The 21,103-nt window shown below is 51.1% G+C and overlaps 4 long non-coding RNA genes across 4 annotated transcripts in view; 1 reads left to right on the forward strand and 3 right to left on the reverse strand.

Annotated features, from left to right (window-relative positions):
* The window catches only part of LOC138242720 (uncharacterized), a 66,425-nt gene that overhangs the window by 43,716 nt on the left and 1,606 nt on the right, over positions 1-21,103 (reverse strand). The gene's annotated exons all lie outside the window — the stretch shown is intronic.
* On the forward strand, positions 8,048-9,476 carry LOC138242721 (uncharacterized). The gene is made up of 3 exons (XR_011191677.1): positions 8,048-8,130; positions 8,455-8,513; positions 8,681-9,476. It is a non-coding gene; the product is annotated as an uncharacterized lncRNA (long non-coding RNA).
* Positions 12,214-15,146, reverse strand: LOC138242722 (uncharacterized). The gene is made up of 3 exons (XR_011191678.1): positions 15,009-15,146; positions 13,257-13,330; positions 12,214-12,343 (listed from the first exon to the last, which is right to left on the reverse strand). It is a non-coding gene; the product is annotated as an uncharacterized lncRNA (long non-coding RNA).
* LOC138242753 (uncharacterized) lies at positions 18,047-20,559 on the reverse strand. Its single transcript, XR_011191702.1, has 4 exons — positions 19,618-20,559; positions 19,174-19,221; positions 18,742-18,905; positions 18,047-18,613 (listed from the first exon to the last, which is right to left on the reverse strand). It is a non-coding gene; the product is annotated as an uncharacterized lncRNA (long non-coding RNA).

Genomic DNA, 21,103 nt, shown 5'->3' on the forward strand with positions numbered 1-21,103 from the left:
CGCCGAGGCCACATCGACTCCCTCCCGCCCTGCCTCACACCGAAGCTCGAGCTGCGGAGCGCGACGCCGAACCGCCAGTCCGCGGGCGCGGGCGCCGGACATAGACGTCATAAACCCTTCCGAGGCGCAGGAATTATAGATCACTGTAGTTTCTTCTGGACCCGGGTTAGGGACAGTGTGCCCTCCGTGAGAGTCTTCTGAGGAAGACAGTGTCTCATGGGTGTCCAGGCTGGGTACCATCTGTCCATCACAGGACACACAGACATACACACTCACACACCCTGGACAGGACACCAGTCCATCACAGGACACACACACACTCACTCACACATCCTGGACAGGACACCAGTCCATCACAGGACACACACACACTCACACACCCTGGACAGGACACCAGTCCCTCACAGGACACACACACACACAACCTGGATAGGACACCAGTCCCTCACAGGACACACAGACACACACACTCACACACCCTGGACAGGACACCAGTCCATCACATGACACACACAGACTCACTCACACACCCTGGACAGGACACCAGTCCATCACAGGACACACACACACCAGGGCCAGTTTTCCCAGAAGCCAATTAGCCCAAAAGCCTGTCTTTGGACCCGGAGAACACAGGGAGAACATGCAGACTCCACACAAACAGTTCCGAAAGCCCGAAAAGTGGTTGACGTTTTAATTTGGCAACACTACGATGGATCCCAGTTTTTTTTTATTTTGGAGGCCAAAGAGGACAAAAAAGGAAACGTCCGGAGTCTTGTAGTGTGAAAAGGGTTTAAATTTCGACTTAAGGAGTTGGCCATCGTTATATTTCGCGAGGTATAATACAGGGGGAAAAAGAACATTTATATTTATCAACCTACTAGTAATACTGGGTGGATGTCACGTTCCCCAAAGTTCAGTGCCTCTCTCTAATAAAGTAGAAACGCGACATTAAACTCTGTTCGAAACGGGAGAAATCACCAGGACACGATACAACTGACGTCCGGAAAAAAAAGAAAAAAAGAACTCCTATTCCCATTTGTAATGACCCCGTCGTGTTTTTCCCGGTGTACGCTTATCTTTCGGAGACCGTTTCTCTCTTGTGTTGTTTTGCTGTTGGAATAAATGCCGAGGTGACCCTTCTGTGTGGAGTCTGCGTGTTCTCTCCAGTGGGTCGTTTCCTCCACCGCAGGGGCTGGTCGAACCGGGGTCTCCCAATCGTCACAGAAGTGTGTGTCGTTTTGGGTGGGGGGGGGGGGAGCATCGGGGATACTGCGCCCCGAGGGGGTGGCCTCTCACCTTGCTCCGGACGATGGGAGAAGACCTGTACCTTCACGAGTCCGGGTTGTGAAAACTTCTTCTGGCAGTTCAAAACGTTTCGAAGAGACTACAGCGCTACCCTGTTTTCCATTTCTATCGTGTATTATTATACAGTCATAAGAATCTGTCCTGATCACAGAGTCCCCCTCTCACTGCCAGGACTGAAGCCCAGTGCAGCACGAATAATAATAATAATAATTAATAAGTCTGGACCCTCCCCTCAGAGCTCTTCCCAGGTCAGGGGGATCCCCTCCAGCCCCCCCAGTGTGCAGCCCCCACCTGGATGATGCTCCACTCCGCTCAGCACACAGCAGCTCTCCGTGGGGAGGAGAGCAGAGGGATGGAGCCAGTTCAGAGACGGGGGTGATTAGGAGGCCATGATGGGTAAGGGCCAATGGGAAATTTGGCCAGGATACCGGGGTAACACCCCTACTCTTCTCCAGAAACACCCCGGGACTGTTAAAGAGCACAGAGAGTCAGGACCTCGGTTTGACGTCTCATCCGAAGGACAGCGCCTGTTTACAGTCCAGTGTCCCCCGTCACTATACTGGGGCATCAGGACCCACACAGACCGCAGGGTGAGAGCGCCCCCTGCTGGCCCCACTCACACCTCTCCCAGCAGCAGCCTTGGGGGGGGGGAGGGAAAAAACCAAAAGCTAAACAGATTTTTTTTAAAAACATTTTATTGATGCTTTACAAAAGTCCAGTCCAGTCTGGTGTCCCTCAGCTCCAGTCCAGTCCAGTCTGGGGCCCCTCAGCTCCAGTCCAGTCTGGTGTCCCTCAGCTCCAGTGCAGTCCAGACTGGGGTCCCTCAGCTTCGGTCCAGCACAGTCTGGGGTCCCTCAGCTTCGGTCCAGTCCAGTCTGGGGTCCCTCAGCTTCAGTCCAGCACAGTCTGGGGTCCCTCAGCTTCGGTCCAGCACAGACTTGGGTCCCTCAGCTTCGGTCCAGCACAGTCTGGTGTCCCTCAGCTTCGGCCCAGCACAGACTTGGGTCCCTCAGCTTCGGTCCAGCACAGACTGGGGTCCCTCAGCTTCGGTCCAGCACAGTCTGGGGTCCCTCAGCTTCAGTCCAGACTGGGGTCCCTCAGCTTCGGTCCAGCACAGTCTGGGGTCCCTCAGCTCCAGTCCAGTCCAGTCTGGTGTCTCTCAGCTCCGGTCCAGTCCAGCCTATTGTCCCTAGGCTCCAGTCCAGTCGTCTGGTGTCCCTCAGCTCCGGTCCGGTCCAGTCCAGTCCAGTCCAGTCCAGTCCAGTATAGTCCAGTCCAGATCTTATCAGGTACAGAACCAGGAAAGGAACCTGGAAAGAATATTGTTATTGCAGGTGTGAGGGACATAGACACAGACGTCACCATGACATCAAACAGCAAGAGGAGACTCCTCCTTGAATCACAGACACGACCGGGCCGCGTCCCCGTCTGCTCACCTGCACCTCCTCTTCCTCTTCTTGTCCTTCCCAGCAGCCTGCTCCTCCTCTCCCTCGCTCTTCCTCTCCTGAGCTACGGTATCCGTCGCCTCCATCGGCTCGTCCTGATCTTCTGTCTCCACCGACACGCAGCTCAGGGACTTTAAAAAGGCGCATCGGCGCTTCTGAAGCAGAGACAGGAGAGTCACGTTAAGAGTCGGACTGGACACTCCAGGACATGAACACTGCACTGAGAGAGAGAGGGGTTCATACAGACACACTGACTGGACACTCCAGTACATGAACACTGCACTGAGAGAGAGAGGGGTTCATACAGACACACTGACTGGACACTCCAGTACATGAACACTGCACTGAGAGAGAGAGGGGTTCATACAGACACACTGACTGGACACTCCAGTACATGAACACTGCACTGAGAGAGAGAGGGGTTCACACAGACACCCTGACTGACTGGACACTCCAGTACATGAACACTGCACTGAGAGAGAGAGGGGTTCATACAGACACACTGACTGGACACTCCAGTACATGAACACTGCACTGAAAGAGAGAGAGGTTCATACAGACACACTGACTGGACACTCCAGTACATGAACACTGCACTGAGAGAGAGAGAGGGGTTCATACAGACACACTGACTGGACACTTACTGGACACTGGACAGGAGTAAAGAGAGGATCAGAGCATAAACTACCTTATTTTTCTTCTGTCTCACAGGAGGTGGTGATTGGACCTCCTCCAGCTGGAGTCCGAGGAGGGAGAGAGGGGGCAGGAGAGGGACAGCACAGGGAGAGAAAGAGTCCCAAGAGCACAGAGACTCTGCTGAGATCACACTCGCAGTGAGTGAGCCTGGGTGTAGCCCACTAATACTGACCCACTGGACACCACAGGACAGAGAGGAGGAGGAGGAGAGAGACAAACTGCCTGGACACCACAGGACAGAGTGGAGGAGGAGAGAGACACACTGAGGACAGAGAGGAGGAGGAGAGAGACACTGACAGACAGGGCTGAAAGAGAGAGAGACAGAGAGGCAGGGACAGACAGACAGCAGGCCGAGACAGAGACACTGAGATCGAGGGACAGACAGACTGACAGACAGGGCTGAAAGAGAGAGAGACAGAGAGGCAGGGACAGGCAGACAGCAGGCCGAGAGAGAGACGCTGAGATCGAGGGACAGACAGACTGACAGACAGGGCTGAAAGAGAGAGAGACACTGAGACCCAGGGACAGACAAGACGGCGAAACTCCACCACAGACAGGACAGGAGGCAGGGTGGGACCAGCACTGACCTCCTTCCTCTCTCCTGCCGGAGGAGCTGTCTCCACCTCCTCTTCCTCCTGCAAGTCAAGAGACAGGCTGAGAGAGAGACGGGCTGGCGGGAAATCGGCGAACAGAGCTGAAGGCAGAGAGCCGGGGAGACAGGCCTAGCTGGGACAACGCAGGACAGACAGAGAGCAGGGAGGCAAACGGAGAGACACAGGGAGACAGGCCCAGCTGGGACAACGCAGGACAGACAGAGAGCAGGGAGACACACGGAGAGACACAGGGAGAGAGACCCAGCTGGGACAACGCAGGACAGACAGAGAGCAGGGAGGCAAACGGAGAGACACAGGGAGACAAGCCCAGCTGGGACAACGCAGGACAGACAGAGAGCAGGGAGACACACGGAGAGACACAGGGAGAGAGACCCAGCTGGGACAATGCAGGGCAGACTGAGAGCAGGCTGACATGGAAAGAGAGAGGGAGAGAGACAGGGAGAGAGGGACAGACACAGAGACTCAGACAGAAGGACAGAAAGACAGAAAGAGAGAAGTGCAGATGGACAGATGACAGAGACAGAGAAAAGGACATATGGACTGATGGACAGAAAGACAGAAAAGGATAGAAAGACAGATGGCCAGAAGGACAGATGGACAGATGGACAGATGGACTGAAGGATAGACGGACAGAAGGACAGATGGAAGGACAGACAGATGGACGGAGAGACGGACAGACTCTGCCCCACTTGCCTCGTCAGACATCTCCGCCTCTCTCCTTGCCCTCCGCACCGGGGAGCCCCAGGCGGGGCCTGGCGGGGCCGGGCGGGCGATGGGGGGCAGGACGGGCGGGGGCAGGGGCAGGGGCACCGCCCCGGGCAGCAGGGGGGGCTCGAGGGGCATGGCGGGGAGGAAGGGGGGGCGGCGGGGTGGGGCGGGCAGGGGCCTGAGGGGGCCGGAGGGGGGGGCCGGGGGCGGGGAGCGGAGGGGGCTCTCGGGCCCGGAGGGGGGGGACACCGAGCGGAACGAGCCGGGCGAGCCCGAGCGGGACGAGCCGGGCGACCCCGGGAGCTCCAGCTGCAGCTCGGCCGCCCTCTCCAGCTTCTGGACGAGCTCGGGGAGACACGAAGACACCACAGGATTCTGTCCAGCGGGGAGAGGGGGAGACACAACGCAGGGGGGATGAGGAGCAGAGACTACGCCTGGACAGGTGAGTGTGGACAGTGTGTCCAGTGAGAGTGTGGACAGGTGAGTGTGTACAGTGTGTCCAGTAAGAGTCTGGACAGGTGAGTGTGTACAGTGTGTCCAGTGAGAGTGTGGACAGGTGAGTGTGTACAGTGTGTCCAGTAAGAGTCTGGACAGGCGAGTGTGTCCAGTGTGTCCAGAAAGAGTGTGGACAGGTGTGTCCAACAGTAAGAAGCTGTCTTACCCTGTAACCCAGCTCAGGGGTGTTAGGGGGTGCTCTGTCTCCTCCCCAGATCTCACCTTCAGGTCGTGTGAAATGCCGGACCACTAGGAGACGCTGGAAACGAGGACACAAGACAGAGGTCAGGTCCACAGAGCTCACTCAATCACTACAGCAAGCAGAGACCTCTCGGCCATCAGGACTGTGGGGGACAGAGTGGGGAGCTGTAGGGTATCGGGAGTTTAGGGGTCAGTGTGGGGAGCTGTAGGGTATCGGGAGTTTAGGGGTCAGAGTGGGGAGCTGTAGGGTATCGGGAGTTTAGGGGTCAGAGTGGGGAGCTGTAGGGTATCGGGAGTTTAGGGGTCAGAGTGATGAGCTGTAGGGTATCGGGAGTTTAGAGGTCAGTGTGGGGAGCTGTAGGGTATCGGGAGTTTAGGGGTCAGTGTGGGGAGCTGTAGGGTATCGGGAATTTAGGGGTCAGTGTGGGGAGCTGTAGGGTATCGGGAGTTTAGGGGTCAGTGTGGGGAGCTGTAGGGTATCGGGGGTTTAGGGGTCAGTGTGGGGAGCTGTAGGGTATCGGGGGTTTAGGGGTCAGTGGGGGGAGCTGTAGGGTATCGGGAGTTTAGGGGTCAGTGTGGGGAGCTGTAGGGTATCGGGAGTTTAGGGGTCAGTGTGGGGAGCTGTAGGGTATCGGGAGTTTAGGGGCCAGAGTGGGGAGCTGTAGGGTATCGGGAGTTTAGGGGTCAGTGTATGGAGCTGTAGGGTATCGGGAGTTTAGGGGTCAGAGTGTGGAGCTTTATTATTATTATTATAATACAGCGAGCGCTGCTGGGGGCGGAGAGGTCAGTCGGAGGGACACAGACACAGACGTCACCATGACATCAAATAGCAAGAGGAGACTCCTCCTTGAATCACAGACATGACCGGGCGGCGCACCCCTGTCTGCTCACCTGCACCTCCTCTTCCTCTTCTTGTCCTTCCCGACAGCCTGCTCCTCCTCTCCCTCGCTCTTCCTCTCCTGAGCTACGGTCTCCGCCGCCTCCATCGGCTCGTCCTGATCTTCTGTCTCCACCGACACGCAGCTCAGGGACTTCAAAAAGACGCATTGGCGCTTCTGAAGCAGAGACAGTAGAGTCACGTTAAGAGTCGGACTGGACACTCCAGTACAGGAACACTGCACTGAGAGAGAGAGAGGGGTTCATACAGACACACTGACTGGACACTCCAGTACATGAACACTGCACTGAGAGAGAGAGGGGTTCATACAGACACACTGACTGGACACTACAGTACATGAACACTGCCCTGCTCTCGGCCTCAATCCGTCAACCACAAAAGAGAAAGAGAGAGACAGGTGAGTCAAGTGTCCTTAGAGCACAGAGACTCTGCTGAGATCACACTCGCAGGGAGTGAGCCTGGGTGTAGCCCACTAATACTGACCCACTGGACACCACAGGACAGAGAGGAGGAGGAGAGAGACACTATGCCTGGACACCACAGGACAGAGAGGAGGAGGAGAGAGACACACTGAGGACAGAGAGGAGGAGAGAGACACTGACAGACAGGGCTGAAAGAGAGAGAAACACTGAGACCCAGGGACAGACAAGACGGCGAAACTCCACCACAGACAGGACGGGAGGCAGGGTGGGACCAGCACTGACCTCCTTCCTCTCTCCTGCCGAAGGAGCTGTCTCCACCTCCTCTTCCTCCTGCAAGTCAAGAGACAGGCTGAGAGAGAGACGGGCTGGTGGGACATCGGCGAACAGAACTGAAGGCAGAGAGCCGGGGAGACAGGCCCAGCTGGGACAACGCAGGACAGACAGAGAGACAGACAGAAAGGAAGGAGAGAGAGAGACAAAGATGAAGGCACAGAAAGACAGCAGGCAAAGAGAAAGATTGAGATTGAGGGACAAACAAACCGAGAGAGAGAGAGGAAGGAGAGAGAGAGACAGAGATCGAGGGACAGACAGACTGACAGACGGGGCTGAAAGAGAGAGACAGAGAGGCAGGGACAGACAGACAGCAGGACGAGAGAGAGACAGAGATCGAGGGACAATAATTTGGTTTCAAAATTTATTCTGAAAATATACAATCATTCACTCCTGAAAAATATCGAGTTCAAATTATACATTATGTACAATATTATAATCAACATATGGCTAATCATCAAAAATAAAAAAAACTGTACTGGGGGACACAGCTGGCTGTGCTGTTCTGGACAGAACACACTGAGGTCCAGTTTCCACCTCCTGCAGGATCAAACAGCACCCCCACTGGCTCTCCAGTGAACAGAGGGACAGACAGAGAGGCTTCAGGCTGCAGGGTGACAGTGTCTCTGTGAGCTGAAAGACAATCAGGACAGAGGATGATAGAAGAACACACTCTGTCAAGAATATAGAGCCCTCTAGTGAACCTACTGTGGACCTGCTCACCGCCCACAGTGACGATCACAGTGCTGATACTGCTTCCCTTAAGGTCCCTCACTGTGTAGCTACCCTGATCAGCTGGAGTGAGGGAGCGGAGTGTCAGAGAGCTGTTCTGCACTGACACTCACTGTTCGTACCTGGGGCCAGGGAGCCCTGCGTTGCTCAGTAAGACTATACGAGACTGGACAGATCCTGCAGGATCAAACAGCACCTCCACTGGACCAGCAGTGTGGAGGGGGAGAGATAGAGAGGCACCAGGCTGCAGGCTGTGGACTTCTGAGTGAACTGAAAAGGGACAGGTAGAAACATGTTGAATATTTAGTTTTACAACAATACCTTGAGTTTGGACTGCGATCAGCTTCATTTTGTATTTCAGCTGTGAAAATGCAATTTCAAAAATGCACGCCCCAGTCATGTTAGGTTCAAGTTACAGTTGCATCACAACTCAATACATTTGCAATTCACTTCAAATGTTGTTTTTGTTTGATCCAGTCTGTCCTCACCTAAAGGAGATATAGACTCAGTCTTTGGAATTTGTATATATATATATTTCAGTGATCCCTCAGCCATTCCTTCTGTATTGTAATTCAATTTCTCTTTTAAAATTCCTTCCCCACTTCTAGGACCTGCAGTTGCTGAACTCCACAATGGCTTCTATTGGAAAGTCTGTGACTGAGACCAAGTAAGTGTTCACTTTTTTATGAAACCATTATTTATTTTGGAGCAATGAGCAATTCTTATATAAATACAATAAAATCATTATGCTCAAACTATGAGAGAGAAAAGGATAATTTAAGAAATCAGTCTTAGCTTGTTTCTATACACAGATGGTATTATTTATTTTCAAAGGAAACCCACGAGGATTCCCCTGGTGTGCAAGATGTGCCTGAATACTTTTGATCAGCTTCCTGCTCACTTGAAGAGGGCGTGTATGAAGCACGCCACAGCAGAAGAGATCAGGATGGCCTCTCAACAGGCGAGGAAGGACATGATAAATCACCTGAAGAACATCGTGGATTACAACAGAATAGAGATCGTGTCTGGCGAGGCAAACAGGGCAGTGGTTGTAAGACTGCTGGAGTCCTTGGCATTAGGGACTAAATATACTAAACGTATGTGCTAAAATGTTATTTTCACATATATTAATGTAATAAATGATTGCTTATGCTTTATGCACTACTTCACTGCTTCACTGCTCTATGCTGTCTGGAAATAAATCCTCAGACTGCTTACTGCCCTGGGCATGTACCAATAAATCCGAATGCACATCTGAATCCCAAACAGAATCTCTAGTAAAATACGATCATTTGTGAAACAGGCAAATGACTGTCTCAGGGGCCCATTCCTCATTCTCAATACACATGTATGTAGTACGTACACCATGCATTGAGCAATAGGGACTGAAGACACCACAGGTAAGGTTAGAAGTCATTCTGAGGGATACAGCTAGGCATCTGAAATGCAGGGTTTGAGAGCCCTTTCAGGAGCACTGCATCCTTTGAGACAGACCCGTGCGTGTTAAACAAATGATCATTTCTTTCAGCATTAGGGACTAAATATACTAAACGTATGATGCTAAAATGTTATTTTCACATATATTAATGTAATAAATCATTGCTTATGCTTTAACAACAAATCTAATTAAAATAAAAGCTTAAGTTTTGTATTTATCTTGTACCATAGAACATGATTTTCTTTGTATTTCATGCCCACAAAGTGTCCAAATGTTCTATGATCATTTCTTTCAGCATTAGGGACTAAATATACTAAATATACTAAACATATACTAAACACTACATATGATGCTAAAATCCTGAAAAAAGGATGTGCTCCATCTCGTCAGTAGATTGGATTCCAAAACTGATTTGGGTCAATATACATTACCTTTGAAGATAAGGTACAGTCTACTGTAGGGAACCATCAACGTAGAAAGCATTGGCCTTCCCTGCGGGGCAGGTAGGTGCAAAAGATAAACCTTTATCCTATCTTTATCCTAAGATAAGTGGCCAAGCTCATCATGTTGCCATAGCAGACAAAGTTCTATAAAATGTTAAATAACTTTAAAAAAAACATTTTGGTCTTTCAGTACTGTACAAGGTTAATTAAACTGTCCCTGGTAATGCAAAGTAATTAGAAGCATCCCAGAAACTTTATCTCTAGAAACATTAGCTGTTTTATATCATGTAATTTAGTGTGATGTTGTCAGAATTCAAGGAAATTATCACACACAGAAATTGGTTCAGTTAAATCTAAAAAACACAGCTAAACATGGGTTTAGTCTTACCTCTTGTCAAAAGATTTAATTCAAGAAGTGAACCTCAGATCCTTTTTTGAAAAAAGTAAGTTCAAATGAAAATGATTGTTAAAAACTGGGCTTTCAATAAATGACAAATTTAATCTAATACTGCTCTGATCATGGTAGCAGGAAGGTGTGAAAATTACTCTGTACCTAGGAGTATTTTGATCCCGAGTTCTGAATCCCAAACAGAATCTCTAGTAAAATAGGAGGCACTGGACTATAAATACCCATCCATGTTATAACACACTCACCAAGGGTTTTTTAGTTTAACTCTGAGCTTTGAGAGATTTAATACCTATGGTACCCATATTCATCCTTTATTTAAGGGAAGTACACATCCTAGACACACAGGAAACCCTCTTGCCCCAAGGGAAGACCGATACTTTGGATGGTAATGATTGAACCTGGCTTACAACAGACATCTTTTGAAATGGTAATTCTTTCAGGTGGCTTGGCAAACTTCCTGCCCCAGCTAAGACAGGTACTTTGGATGTTAATGCTTGAGACTAGACATCTTTGGAAATGGTAATTCTTTCCGAGGGCTTGGGAAACTCTATTTCTTTGAATGCACCTACACTTTTGAATATACTTTAAACCCATGCTTAGCCATGTTTTTAAAATTAAATTATAACGATTTCTGTGTTTGATAATGGTAGCAAAGGCTTACTGGATACGAGTGTCAAGTGTCGACACGAGTGTGAGCAGCGTCGATTCGAGTGTGAACGGTGTCAACACGAGTCCTGTTGTTCAGTACAGTGTCAATACGAGTGTGAACAGTGAGTCCTGTTGGTCAGTACAGTGTCAATATAAGTGTGAACAGTGAGTCCTGTTGTTCAGTATAGTGTCAATACGAGTGTGAACAATGAGTCCTGTTGGTCAGTACAGTGTCAATACGAGTGTGATAAGTGTCGACATGAGTGTGAACACTGAGTCCTGTTGATCAAAAAAGTATTAATAGAAGTGTGAACGGTGAGTCCTGTTGTTCAGTATAGTGTCAATACGAGTGTGAACAGCGAGTCCTGTTGTTCAGTAGTGTCAATACGAGTGTGAACAGTGAGTCCGGTTCTGTACAGTGTCAATACGAGTGTGAACAGTGAGTCCGGTTCTGTAGTGTTAACTCATTGAATTCCCTCTTGCTCTGCACAGTGTTACAGGTGAGAACATGTGTTTTATTCTTTGCAGAATTAACACAGACAGATACTGCTGTTGAATACTCCACAGTCAACAAACCCCGAGCCGCACAAAGTGAGGATCTTTTACTTCTATCTATTAAACTAGCAGAAATAAAACATCATGATAACTTCTTGCTGCTCTGTCCAGTTTTAACACAAGTGTGAACATTTGTAATAATAGTGAGTCCTGCTGTTGTGTACAGCGTGAATACAAGCGTGAACAGTGAGTCCTGTCGTCTGAACAGTGTCAATACGCGTGTGAACAGTGAGTCCTGTTGTTCAGTATGGTGTTAATGTAAGTCTTATCCTGTATAGTATAAGTTAACATAAGTATTGACCCGTATCCTGTTCTCTACAGACATCACACTACCCAACAGGGATGTGGAGTACGCCACCGTCAACAAACCGAGAGCAGCACAAAGTGAGGACTTTTTTAACTCTTTACCACAGTATAAAACCCACAGGAGTAATGAGAATGACACTAAAAACAACAACACTGATAGTGAACAAGAGATTTTGAACAATACACATTCTAGTCAGATTTAAATACCCACAGACCTGACCGTTGGAAGTAGTAAAAAAATGCAAATTATTTTTTTTCTGCGTGCAGGTTTTCTAAGAATTGAAGAAAGGTTAAAAACGAGAGAACGCCATTTGGTTTTTCAAGCCTGTCTGGTAGTTAGTGAGTAATTGGACCCATGATTTAATCCACCTGTATCTGGAGAGAAGTCAGGGTATCGGCATCAACAACAAGGCTGGGCAGCTTGTTCCCCACCCGCCTCTGTGTAAAGACGCGTCACCCATTCTTGGTTTTATTTTCACCTTTCACTATACGTGAAGAATTCCAAAAGGTGCACAAATGCTCAGGAGCTATTCTGTGGTTCAGCGATGTCTCTGGAGCCTTTTTTCACAGTGTGCGACTTCCCTGTGTGTCTCCCCGAACACAGGGTCTGACTGAAGGGGCACTGACCTGCAGGAATGGGAGGAGACCGAGCTGGGACGGTTCTGCCACGTCAGCGAAACTCTGGACCCCGACTTCATCTGCCAAAGAAACAGCAGCGTCAATTAACTCAGCCAGCGAGTTCAGCGAGATGGGACACATCTCTTTATGAAGAGATGTGTCCCATCTCTTCATAACCCGTCTCCTATCAATCCTACTGTGTTTCATTTACTCTTCCTCACTCTGTCTCCTGTCCGGTTGTCTGCACTTAAAACTGAGGTATTTCCTGTGATCTCTTCTCTCTCGCTGTGTCTCCTGTCCTGTGGGTTTGTTACTGAGGGATTCTCTGTGATCTCCTCTCTCTCGCTGTGTCTCCTGTCCTGTGGGTTTGTTACTGAGGGATTCTCTGTGATCTCCTCTCTCTCTCACTGTGTCTCCTGTCCTGTGTGTTAGTATGTTTGTTACTGAGGGATTCTCTGTGATCTCCTCTCTCTCACTGTGTCTCCTGTTCTTCAGTGTTTTAATCCTCTTAAATAATTTAGCTCATTCCTCTCTCACTCACTGCGACTCCAATCCATTCTGTGTTCAGTTCCTCTGACTTGCCTCTTGCATCAGCGCTAGCAATATCATGCATCTATTTAATTTAAAATTATTGATCTGTCACCTTGATAGTTCGATCTCGGCTACAGTTAGCATAGATGGCACAATTAAAAGGACGATGAGCTCAACATCTGTGTGCGTCTAATTAACTGAACCGTACAGAACATCCTGCCTCAGCTAGTCTCTCGCTGGCGGGGTCGCCCATCGGCTAGGCCACGTCTCCAGGAAATTCTGCGGACTGGACACTGCGGGAGGGTGGGGCTGTGTTTCCACACGAACGCCGGAAATCACTCAGGATCTCCAGAGAGACTCCTGTAGCCTTACAGCATCACAGTCACAGGCCTCAGCATTGCAACTGTATAATATCAAACGCCCAGACACCCTGAGGTGAGGCCGACCAGTCTGAAGTATTACCTGTAAACACCAGGCACACTGGAACCTGACTTCATCGTCCACTTAGCGCAGAGGTGGGGCGGACAGTCAGTTTTCTGGGGAGAAAAAAAACAACACCAGGAATTTAGCATACTGAAAGGATCATGGAGTGATGATCTGGCTGAACCCGCTTGGCTGAGGGCTCCTGGCCAGAGGACGAGGAGGCGGGGACCCCCCCCTGCACAGCGAGGAGGAGTGACCAGGGGGGGCAGCTACACAGGTGGAGACGGGGTGGGAGAGGGACGCGAGGGAGAGAGGGGGATCACGTGCAGTATTGACAGTGTTTCAGGAGAGGAGTCAGGAGTTATTGCTAAAATATCGACAGCCGAGTCTGACCGAACTAGGGTGTGGCCATCCCTCATGAACTTTCATCACAAACTCCTGTCTTCCTGCGGTGTCTCTGAGGAAGCTACCATTTTTCACTGGCTAATAAGAGGTGGAAGAGGTGTTAGTGGGACAGCAAGGGGGCGCTCACCCTGCGGTCTGATACCCCAGTATAGTGATGGGGGACACTATACTGTAAACAGGCGCCGTCCTTCGGTCCTGAGGTCCTGACTCTCTGTGGTCATTAAAAATCCCAGGGCGTCTCTCGAAAAGAGTAGGGGTGTAACCCAGGCGTCCTGGCCAAATTTCCCATTGGCCCTTACCAATCATGGCCTCCTAATAACCACCCACTCTGAACTGGCTTCATCCCTCTGCTCTCCTCCCCACTGAGCTGGTGTGTGGGGAGCGTTCTGGCGCACTATGGCTGCCGTCGCATCATCCAGGTGGGGGCTGTACATTGGTGGCGGTAGAGGGATACCCCATTCCCTGTGCAGCGCATTGAGTGGGGTGTCCAGAAAAGCGCTATATAAGTGTTAGCAATTATATAGCTCAGCCCCTCAGTAGTTGAGATCTCTGTTATACCCATCTAGAAACATGCAATCAGCATGTTATTGCTGAAGCAATAGTCACAACATTATTCCACACCTGGGTGAGAGGCGGGTTATGATGACAGTCATGCTTTCTACACCTTATACTGAGCTCAGAAATGGACCGGGCGGACATCTCACGAGCAGATCCCTCCGCGTATAAGATAGGCAACTTGTCTCTGCAAAAATACCACGGATTCACATCCAAAATATGATAAAAAGGCAAAAACCCCACACTTGGAATGCAAACGTACCCTACAAAGGAAACACAGTTTTAAAACCAACTTGATTTTCCCCTGGAGAAACCTTTTTATGGACACACATCGCATCTATTACACATGTAGAACTAAATATAAAGATAAAACTTAATATAAGAAGTCATGACATATCACACATGACGAAGTCTGGTCCAGAATAAACAGTTTACACTGACCCACCTTTATTTACCCTGGTCACTCACTTCTATTAACTGTTTAATTGGGTAACAAATGAATATTTGTTTCAATTTGGGATCTACACCTGGGAGCCCTGAAATGTTGGCCAGAGGGGAGAAGCTGATATTCAGACGTGAGAATATATTTAAAAAAAGGATCTGGTGTTGTTTTTCACCTGTCTAATCAAAGCTTGTTCAAAAATGATCTGATTATAGGACACACGAGTTTATAATCATACTCATTCCACTTTTTAACCCCGTATATATGCACAATATGAAACGTATATACACTAAATCTCACGTGTGACTCCTATAATATACATTTCTTTACGAAAATTAGGAACACTTATTACAATTCTCAACCCCCCATGACGAGGCAATATTTCATACCTTTGTTTCTTTGTGGGTTCAAAGTTCTGTCCTGTCGTTTCACACGTAATGTTTTGGTAGTTATCTCAATTTTCCTTTGCAATTATCTCCAAGATCATCATCAACTTTTTGTAAAACGCTATGCACAACTGATATTTAAAGAAAGCCCTGTACCAAAAGGTCTTCGTAGGGAAAGACAACTTTTTTTTTCCTTACGTCAGTCGCTACACGGTTACTCTTAAAATCCATTCATCGCCTTTAAAAAAAAGTTTCGTTTTTTATTGTGTTTCACTGACATTTCTGTCACAATTCTGAGGGACCCCAAATAAAATTCACTTGCCGGTATAAAGACGCCGGCGAGGTTAAGACAGGTATTGAGACACCTGCGTATCTAACGGACGTTTAAAATAAAAAAATGGCGTTTAATGTTGCGAAGGGCTACTGTTTTTTTATAGGTTGTCGATTGTAAGGGACGTGGGCCGCGACAGAAATACTGGTCGGGGTGGGAAAAGATTTATTGATGGTTTATTGTACCGCAACGGTCACAATTGACTCACCAGCAAAGATGGCGCCGAGGCCACATCGACTCCCTCCCGCCCTGCCTCGCACCGAAGCTCGAGCTGCGGAGCGCGACGCCGAACCGCCGGTCCGCGGGCGCGGGCGCCGGATATAGACGTCTAACCCCTTCCGAGGCGCAGGAATTATAGATCACTGTAGTTTCTTCTGGACCCGGGTTAGGGACAGTGTGCCCTCCGTGAGAGTCTTCAGAGGAAGACAGTGTCTCATGGGTGTCCAGGCTGTCCATCACAGGACACACAGACATACACACTCACACACCCTGGACAGGACACCAGTCCATCACAGGACACACACACACTCACTCACACATCCTGGACAGGACACCAGTCCATCACAGGACACACACACACTCACACACCCTGGACAGGACACCAGTCACTCACAGGACACACACACACACACACACACACACACACACACACACACACTCACACTCACACACCCTGGACAGGACACCAGTCCCTCACAGGACACACACACACACAACCTGGATAGGACACCAGTCCCTCACAGGACACACAGACACACACACTCACACACCCTGGACAGGACACCAGTCCATCACATGACACACACAGACTCACTCACACACCCTGGACAGTACAGCAGTCCATCACAGGACACACACACACCAGGGCCAGTTTTCCCAGAAGCCAATTAGCCCAAAAACCTGTCTTTGGACCCGGAGAACACAAGGAGAACATGCAGACTCCACACAAACAGTTCCGAAAGCCCGAAAAGTGGTTGACGTTTTAATTTGGCAACGCCACGATGGATCCCAGTTTTTTTTTATTTTGGAGGCCAAAGAGGGCAAAAAAGGAAACGTCCGGAGTCTTGTAGCGTGAAAAGGGTTTAAATTTCGACTTAAGGAGTTGGCCATCGTTATATTTCGCGAGGTATATAATACAGGGGGAAAAAGAACATCTACATTTATCAATCTACTAGTAATACTGGGTGGATGTCACGTTCCCCAAAGTTCAGTGTCTCTCTCTAATAAAGTAGAAACGCGACATTAAACTCCGTTCGAAACGGGAGAAATCACCAGGACACGATACAGCTGACGTCCGGAAAAGAAAAAAAGAACTCCTATTCCCATTTGTAATGACCCTGTCGTGTTTTTCCGGTGTACGCTTCTCTTTCGGAGACCGTTTCTCTCTGGTGTTGTTTTGCTGTTGGAATAAAAGCCGAGGTGACCCTTCTGTGTGGAGTCTGCGTGTTCTCTCCAGCGGGTCGTTTCCTCCACCGCAGGGGCTGGTCGAACCGGGGTCTCCCAATCATCACAGAAGTGTGTGTCGTTTTGGGTGGTGGTGGGGGGTGCATCGGGGATACTGCGCCCCGAGGGGGTGGCCTCTCACCTTGCTCCGGACGATGGGAGAAGACCTGTACCTTCACGAGTCCGGGTTGTGAAAACTTCTTCTGACAGTTCAAAACGTTTCGAAGAGACTACAGCGCTACCCTGTTTTCCATTTCTATCGTGTATTATTATACAGTCATAAGTATCTGTCCTGATCACAGAGTCCCCCTCTCACTGCCAGGACAGGAGCCCAGTGCAGCACGAATAATAATAATAATTAATAAGTCTGGACCCTCCACTCAGAGCTCCTCCCAGGTCAGGGGGATCCCCTCCAGTCCCCCCAGTGTGCAGCCCCCACCTGGATGATGCTCCAGTCCGCTCAGCACACAGCAGCTCTCAGTGGGGAGGAGAGCAGAGGGATGGAGCCAGTTCAGAGACGGGGGTGATTAGGAGGCCATGATGGGTAAAGACCATGGGGGGAATCAGGCCAGGACACTGGGGTAACACCCCTACTCTTCTCCAGAGACACCCCGGGATTGTTAATGAGTCTCATTAACGTCTGTTGACGTCTCATCCGAAGGACGGCGCCTGTTTACAGTCCAGTGTCCCCCGTCACTATACTGGGGCATCAGGACCCACACAGACCGCAGGGTGAGAGCGCCCCCTGCTGGCCCCACTCACACCTCTCCCAGCAGCAACTTTGGGGGGGGGGAGTGAAAAAACCAAAAGCTAAACAGATTTTTTTTTAAAAAAATTTATTGATGCTTAACAAAAGGTCATCAGTCCAGTCTGGGGGCCCTCAGCTTCAGTCCAGACTGGGGTCCCTCAGCATCGGTCCAGCACAGTCTGGGGTCCCTCAGCTTCGGTCCAGCACAGACTGGGGTCCCTCAGCTTCGGTCCAGTCTGGGGTCCCTCAGCTTCGGTCCAGCACAGACTGGGGTCCCTCAGCCGGCACAGCACAGCCTGAGGTCCCTCAGCTTTGGTCCAGTCCAGTCTGGGGCCCCTCAGCTCCAGTCCAGTCTAGTCTGGTGTCCCTCAGCTCCAGTGCAGTCCAGTCTGGGGTCCCTCAGCTTCAGACCAGCACAGTCTGGGGTCTCTCAGCTTCAGTCCAGCACAGACTGGGGTCCCTCAGCTTCGGTCCAGCACAGACTGGGGTCCCTCAGCTTCGGTTCAGCACAGTCTGGGGTCCCTCAGCTTCGGTCCAGCACAGACTGGGGTCCCTCAGCTTCGGTCCAGTCTGGGGTCCCTCAGCTTCGGTCCAGCACAGACTGGGGTCCCTCAGCCGGCACAGCACAGCCTGAGGTCCCTCAGCTTTGGTCCAGTCCAGTCTGGGGCCCCTCAGCTCCAGTCCAGTCTAGTCTGGTGTCCCTCAGCTCCAGTGCAGTCCAGTCTGGGGTCCCTCAGCTTCAGACCAGCACAGTCTGGGGTCTCTCAGCTTCAGTCCAGCACAGACTGGGGTCCCTCAGCTTCGGTCCAGCACAGACTGGGGTCCCTCAGCTTCGGTTCAGCACAGTCTGGGGTCCCTCAGCTTCAGTCCAGGCTGGGGTCCCTCAGCTTCGGTCCAGCACAGTCTGGTGTACCTCAGCTCCAGTCCAGTCTAGTGCCTCTCAGCTCCGGTCCAGTCCAGTCTGGTGTCCCTAGGCTCCAGTCCAGTCGTCTGGTGTCCCTCAGCTCCAGTCCAGTCCAGTCCAGTCCAGTCCAGTCCAGTCCAGTCCAGTCCAGATGTTAGCAGGCACAGAACCAGGAAAGGAACCTGGAAAGAATATTGTTATTGCAGGTGTGAGGGACATAGACACAGACGTCACCATGACATCAAACAGCAAGAGGAGACTCCTACTTGAATCACAGACATGACCGGGCGGCGCCCCCCTGTCTGCTCACCTGCCCCTCCTCTTCCTCTTCTTGTCCTTCCCGGCAGCCTGCTCCTCCTCTCCCTCGCTCTTCCTCTCCTGAGCTACAGGCTCCGCCACCTCCATCGGCTCGTCTTGATCTTCTGTCTCCACCGACACGCAGCTCAGGGACATCAAAAAGACGCATCGGCGCTTCTGAAGCAGAGACAGGAGAGTCACGTTAAGAGTCGGACTGGACACTCCAGTACATGAACACTGCACTGAGAGAGAGAGGGGTTCATACAGACACACTGACTGGACACTCCAGGACATGAACACTGCACTGAGAGAGAGAGGGGTTCATACAGACACACTGACTGGACACTCCAGTACATGAACACTGCACTGAGAGAGAGAGGGGTTCATACAGACACACTAACTGGACACTGGACAGGAGTAAAGAGAGGATCAGAGCATTACCCACCTTCTTTTTCTTCTGTCTCACAGGAGGTGGTGATTGGACCTCCTCCAGCTGGAGTCCGAGGAGGGAGAGAGGGGGCAGGAGAGGGACAGCACAGGGAGAGAAAGAGAGAGACAGGTGAGTCAAGTGTCCCAAGAGCACAGAGACTCTGCTGAGATCACACTCGCAGTGAGTGAGCCTGGGTGTAGCCCACTAATACTGACCCACTGGACACCACAGGACAGAGAGGAGGAGGAGAGAGACACACTGAGGACAGAGAGGAGGAGGAGAGAGACACTGACAGTCAGGGCTGAAAGAGAGAGAGACAGAGAGGCAGGGACAGGCAGACAGCAGGCCGAGAGAGACACTGACAGACAGGGCTGAAAGAGACACTGAGACCCAGGGACAGACAAGACGGCAAAACTCCACCACAGACAGGACAGGGGGCAGGGTGGGACCAGCACTGACCTCCTTCCTCTCTCCTGCCGGAAGAGCTGTCTCCACCTCCTCTTCCTCCTGCAAGTCAAGAGACAGGCTTAGAGAGAGACGGGCTGGCGGGACATCGGCGAACAGAGCTGAAGTCAGAGAGCAGAGGAGACAGGCCCAGCTGGGACAACGCAGGACAGACAGAGAGACAGACAGGGAGACACACGGAGAGACACAGGGAGAGAGACCCAGCTGGGACAACGCAGGACAGACAGAGAGCAGGGAGACACACGGAGAGAGAGGAGGGAGGGAGACCCAGCTGGGACAACGCAGGACAGACAGAGAGACAGGCAGGGAGACACACGGAGAGACACAGGGAGAGAGACCCAGCTGGGACAACGCAGGACAGACAGAGAGCAGGGAGACACACGGAGAGACACAGGGAGACAGACCCAGCTGGGACAACGCAGGATAGACAGAGAGCAGGGAGACATGGAAAGACACAGGGAGAGAGACAGGGAGAGAGGGACAGACACAGAGAAAAAGAGAGACTCAGACAGAAGGACAGAAAGACAGAAAGAGAGAAGTACAGATGGACAAAAAGACAGAGAAAAGGACAGAAAGACAAATGGACAGAAGGACAGATGGACAGAGAAAAGGATAGATAGAGTGATGGATAGAAAGACGGAAAAGGACAGAAAGACAGATGGACACAGAAAAGAACAGAAAGACAGAAGGACAGAGAAAAGGACAGAAGGACAGGACAGAGAAAAGGACAGATGGACAGAGGGACAGATGGACTGAAGGATAGACGGACAGATGGACGGACAGACGGACAGAAGGTCAGACGGACAGACTCTGCCCCACTTGCCTCGTCAGACATCTCAGCCTCTCTCCTTGCCCTCCGCACCGGGGAGCCCCAGGCGGGGCCTGGCGGGGCAGGGCGGGCGATAGGGGGCAGGACGGGCGGGGGCAGGGGCAGGGGCACCTGCGGCGAGGAAGGGGGGGCGGCGGGGCGGGGCGGGGCGGGCAGGGGCCTGAGGGGGCCGGAGGGGGGGGCCGGGGGCGGGGAGCGGAGGGGGCTCTCGGGCGAGGAGGGGGGGGACACCGAGCGGGAAAAGCTGGGCGAGCTCGGGGAGACACGAAGACACCACAGGATTCTGTCCAGCGGGGAGACACAACGCAGGGGGGATGAGGAGCAGAGACTACGCCTGGACAGGTGAGTATGTCCAGTGTGTCCAGAAAGAGTCTGGACAGGTGAGTGTGTACAGTGTGTCCAGTAAGAGTCTGGACAGGTGAGTGTGTACAGTGTGTCCAGTAAGAGTCTGGACAGGTGAGTGTGGACAGTGTGTCCAGTGAGAGTGTGGACAGGTGAGTGTGTACAGTGTGTCCAGTAAGAGTCTGGACAGGTGAGTGTGGACAGTGTGTCCAGTGAGAGTGTGGACAGGTGAGTGTGTACAGTGTGTCCAGTAAGAGTCTGGACAGGTGAGTGTGTACAGTGTGTCCAGTAAGAGTCTGGACAGGCGAG

The sequence above is a fragment of the Lepisosteus oculatus genome, chromosome 14 (genome assembly GCF_040954835.1).
Source record: "Lepisosteus oculatus isolate fLepOcu1 chromosome 14, fLepOcu1.hap2, whole genome shotgun sequence".
In the NCBI taxonomy this organism is placed as follows: Eukaryota; Metazoa; Chordata; class Actinopteri; order Semionotiformes; family Lepisosteidae; genus Lepisosteus; species Lepisosteus oculatus.